Consider the following 5422-nt stretch of genomic DNA (forward strand, 5'->3'; position numbering starts at 1 on the left):
ACGACAATCACGCAATACTTTGGAGTAGCTTCAGTAGGCTCCTACTCATCTACATTGATCAGCCCAAAAGAGATGGATTGAATCAAACAAAATATTAAGGAGGAGCTGACATAGAATATCAGGGACGAGCTGGAGCAGTCGATCACTGAAAAAGTGATGAGACAACTATTGTTGTCTTTTAGTCAAATGCAGTCCCAAGGAATCGTACCTCCTGTTGAGCCTAAGGTGGATCCTTCTGGTGCCCGTGTCAACACAAAGGGAAGCTGTGTTGATCCCTTGGGGCATGAACCAGGCACGGATGCATCAGACACGCGTGGGTTGTATGTTGATGACAATCCTCTCCGCTTAGTTTCCCTTGGAAGAGTTATGAGGGGTCGACAACCGTGCACCATGTCCCTTTGGACAATGATCTAGTGAAGGTAGGGGTTGAGAAAGTTTGAGATGTTGATGCTTGCGTCCTTGTACCCACTGAAGAGGTTTAGTTAGTGGGGTAGATCCTTAACACCTTCCTTGCTTGGTCGACACATCCTGCACACACTTTTTTAGAAAAAGATATTTCCTTTGTTGTAAGGATTTGTTGCAAATAAAATGTTGATTTTCATTTAATTATGTATATTGACTATGTGAGATAAACAAGTAGCAAAGGGATCGACTAATAGGCCGCAACCTGATGATGATTTCGTATGCCAGATGACATTGATGATCCCACAACTTTTCCTCAAGCTTATGCAGGTGTCGTGGGATGCAACTATGTTTGGGGTGTATAGTGATAATGTTCCTTTGTACATAAAGCATGAAAATCTTGGGGACATAAAACACAATAGTCAATGTCTGAACATCGTTGTTATACAATTGTGGATTATGTAAGTAAATTTAAATTATAGTCGATTTCCGAATTGATTGTTTTAAATTGATGTATAATTTACTTTTTTTTAGCAACAACAGGCATATGAATGAGTTAAGTCTACAATCGAGGAATGCCTCTGTGTATGAATTCCTTGAGCCATAGTTCATATAGAGATCTGGGCAATCGCAGTTTGAATCTGAGGATTATATTAAGAAATGAATGCAAAATTCATATAAAGATGTCTACCTAGGAGCCTACTTGAATATGTAAGTAAAATTGAACAAATCAATTCAAATAATGTATGAATTATAATAACTTAATGTTCTTCAATGCATTGGACATTGGCAACTAGTGGTTATATGTCCTAAGACAATGTTGTCGCCTGATTTCGTTCCTTGCGGAATATGCCTGACAACTACTTGAAAGGAATGGTTAACAAGTTAGTTCTAATTTGTAACACATTTACTTTATCATTAGTATTTGACATCAATATTTTAATTGAACAATATACATGCATGTTTCTCTTAGTCAGTGCTTTGAAGGGATTCAATGATAATCATGAAAGTAAATCTAACGCAACTACTAAATGAATTTCAGTTAAAGTAAGTCATTTAAACAATGTTTGATCTCTTCAAAATGACATTTTATTACTTTGTACACTAATTTTGGGATAACTTTGAAGATCTTATTGAATTTAGTGTAATAAGCAAAGAGGAAGCACTAAGTGCGGCTATTACATGATGCATTGGATGTCAACCATAGTCCTAGGAGGTTTTAAGGATAATTGGAAAATGGTAATTATTTACTTCAAAACTAATTTCATTTGTTATAATTGTTATTATTTACACTGATTAAGTTATGTTTTATTATATCATATAGTATTTTACTGATCCAAGACCATTGGAACCAAAGAGAATAAAGACAATTCGCATTCAGTGGGCAAGATGTTTACTAAGAGTTAAAAATGAATCACTAAGTAGTGTTTAAGAAATTTTGCAAATGTTAGACTTATGTAAATCTTTGGTTATAAATGATATTTATGTATTAACATTATTGTATTTATTAGTATTTATTCAATAATTATTTGAATATAATATAAACTACCTAACTTGATTTGGTTTTGGCCTAGATTGGTTCTGTTTTTCATTTGAAGGTTGGGGTTCATTTGATAAATAAACAAAATATATAAAAAATTGCAAAAACAACATCGGTTCTCCCCAAAATCGATGTCGTTTATGCTTTTTTTTTTGCTATTTGCTACTACTATAACACATCGATTTTGGAGAGAACTGATGTTGTATGGTGGATTTCAATATCAATTTTTATAACTGATATTAAAAATGACCTACTTTTAACGAAATTCGTTTCAACATTGGTTCAAAATCGATCATGAATGTCCAAAATAATCGATGTTAAAATCATTTTTTCTAGTTGTGACGTGATGCAATCCTTAGTCCCCAAGCTACCATAATCACTCGTGCTAGATGTGTTCGAGGATCTCAGGATGCAAGGAAAGCCTCAGTTGCTTGTTGTCTTTGTTGTGACTGCTGCTGCTGTATTGGAGGAGGAACATATGGCTTGCTTGGACCAGCAACATTCTGAAAAGGAGGGACAGACTATTTTTGTTGTGGAGGACTTGTCCATCTCAGATTCGGATGATTCCTCCAACCTGGATTGTATGTATTGCTTGAAAGGTCATAATTATTCTGCTGTTGTTGGTTTTGCTGCTGAGGATGTCTATTATAAATGTTTGCAGCATAAGCTTCAGGTTGCTCAATGATTCCAGATTGCTGCAAAGAAGGACAAAGATCTGTATGGTGATCTGCAGAAGAACATAGACCACAGACTCTTGCAACAGGTGTAGATTTCTGATTCATGGCAAGCTGGGTTACTAGGTTGACCAAGGCATCAAGTTTTCCTTCAAGCTTTTTATTTTCAGTAGATGAAGATGAATCTGTGGCCACCTTATGGACTCCTCTAAGAATAATAGCATCATTTCTTGCACTGAATTGTTGGGAGTTGGAAGCCATCTTCTCAATCAAATTCCTAGCTTCAGCAGGGGTCATATCACCAAGAGCTCCACCACTGGCAACATCAATCATACTCCTATCCATGTTGCTAAGTCCCTCATAGAAACATTGAAGAAGGAGTTGCTTAGAAATCTGGTGGTGAGGACAGCTTGCACACAATTTCTTGAATCTTTCCCAATACTCATACAAGCTTTCTCCACTAAGTTGCCTGATGCCTGAAATGTCTTTTCTGATGGTAGTGGTCCTAGATGCAGGGAAAAATTTCTCCAAGAACACCCTCTTAAGGTCATCCCAGCTGAAAATGGACCTGTGAGCAAGGTAGTATAGCCAATCTTTTGCCACTCCCTCCAGAGAATGAGGAAAAGCCTTTAGAAAGATATGATCTTCTTGGACGTCAGGGGGCTTCATGGTGGAACAAACAATATGGAACTCCTTAAGATGCTTGTGAGGATCTTCACCTGCAAGACCATGAAACTTGAGCAGCAAATGTATTAGTCTAGTCTTGAGAACATATGGAACACCCTCATCAGGATATTGAATGCACAAGCTTTCATAAGTGAAATCAGGTGCAACCATCTCCCTAAGAGTCCTCTCATAAGGTGGAGGTTGAGCCATGTTGTCAGTATAAGAATTAGTAGTCGAATGCTCAAAATCAGAATATTCAGAATCACCTTCAACAAAATGCTTAGAATGCTCAAAATGCACAGAATGACCAGGATGCACACTATGCCTAACTAATCTATGAAAGGTTCTATCTATTTCAGGATCAAAGGGTTGTAAATCACCTAGATTTCCCCTAGTCATGCACTATATGCAGCAAATAATGTGTTTCCCAACAAGCACCTAACAAGGGAGTAAAACTATAGCTATACACAAATAATATCAAAATGAGCTGAAATTTTGTGAGGAACCCCCTAAAATCATGAAAAGATAGCTCAAAAAATTTCAAACAAAAAATTCAAAGTCTAACTATGAAAACTACCTAAGAAAAGTTTAGAAAAATAGGACAATAATACTTGAAAAAAAAAAAAAAAAACTTAGTAAACGGCTGATTTTTGGAGTTTGGGAGACCCCAACCATAAAAGTATGGGAAATTTTTTTCTACCCCAAATGCATATATAATAATAGTCATTCTGACACCCGGAGCAAAAGTTATGGCCGTTTTAAGTTTTACGAAAGACAAGTTCCCAAAATTTTTGTCTCTCTCAAATACTGTCACACCCAGTGCTCCTGGTATTTTTCACACAAAATATGGATCAAAAGAAGCTACCACACAAAAAATCAGCCAAAAATAACAACTCTAACTATCAAAACAAAAATTGATAATTAAATTGCAAAATCAATCGCTAATCACTGTTCACAGCAAAACACAAGGCTGGATCAGTCACTGAATCAGTCGCTAAAAGCAGTCGCTAAAAAGGAGATGCAACGGAAATGCAAAACAGAACGCTACACAAAATAAGATAACTAAACACTGCTCCCCGGCAACGGCGCCAAATTTGATTGAGGCTGTACCCGAATCAAATAAACATTAAAAATGCAGTATCTAGGAAGTGATCCTAGGTCGTCTCCCAACAAGCAATGGTCAACCAAACGTTCATAACAGATAGTAATAAAATAGTAACGAATTGGGGAGATTTGTTTGTTTTTGTAAATTAAACAGCAAGCAAATTTGAATTAAAGAAATAACAGAAATAAAACATGTTGTTTCCCCTTTAATTCACAAGCAAGTCTCTTATCCTAGGTTATGAGAATTTATCCCTAATCAGTTCAACCACTTAATCCAACCCTAAATTAAATTACTAAGCAAAAATTAACATAAGGTTGTCATTATGTGATTAAGCAACACATACACCAATTAATCATGAACGAAAATGATCATTAAGCATGAATGTAAATTAAGCACAAAGACGATTAATCAAGCATTAAGCATGCATGGATTAATAGCAACAAATAGAGAGCAATTAGTGAAGAGGAAAAACTGATCAAAATTCAATAGTAATAACAAAACCTCAAAGAGAGTTGTGCTTGATCCTCAAGAGAAAACAACACTGGAGACTTAACCTTCCATTAATCAGCAAAAAATGAAATTGCAGATTGAAGCAAAAAACAAATTTGCATATTGAAGCAGAAAATGAATTTTTTTGCTACGTGAACAGTGCGCATGAACAGTAAAAATTGGAATTGCAAAACGCTAAAATTATTCTCCTCTCAAAACTCTCAATACTAAAACCTTGGTGCTGTTATATAGGTTCTCGGCCCCAAAGCTTAAAATCTGTTTTAAGTCCAAGCCCATTAATAAAATAAAATCTGGACAAGATAAGATAAGATTTGATAAAATAAAATGTAGATGAAATAAAATCTAGATAAGATAAGATAAAATAAAATCTAGATGAAATAATATCTAGATAAGATAAGATAAGATAAAATCTAGATGAAATAATATCTAGATGAGATAAAATCTGGATAAGATAAGATTTGGTAGAATAAAATTGTCTACTCTTTTCAAGTCCAAGCCCAATTCCGAATGCAAGCCCAATTGCTT

At 35.4% G+C, this 5422-nt stretch overlaps 1 non-coding gene across 1 annotated transcript; it reads left to right on the forward strand.

Moving 5' to 3' along the window:
- Positions 1 to 3007: 3007 nt before the first annotated feature.
- LOC112998011 (small nucleolar RNA R71) lies at positions 3008 to 3114 on the forward strand. Its single transcript, XR_003263059.1, has one exon. It is a non-coding gene; the product is annotated as a small nucleolar RNA R71 (small nucleolar RNA).
- The last annotated feature ends 2308 nt before the right edge of the window (positions 3115 to 5422 follow it).

The sequence above is a fragment of the Glycine max genome, chromosome 1, assembly GCF_000004515.6.
Source record: "Glycine max cultivar Williams 82 chromosome 1, Glycine_max_v4.0, whole genome shotgun sequence".
In the NCBI taxonomy this organism is placed as follows: Eukaryota; Viridiplantae; Streptophyta; class Magnoliopsida; order Fabales; family Fabaceae; genus Glycine; species Glycine max.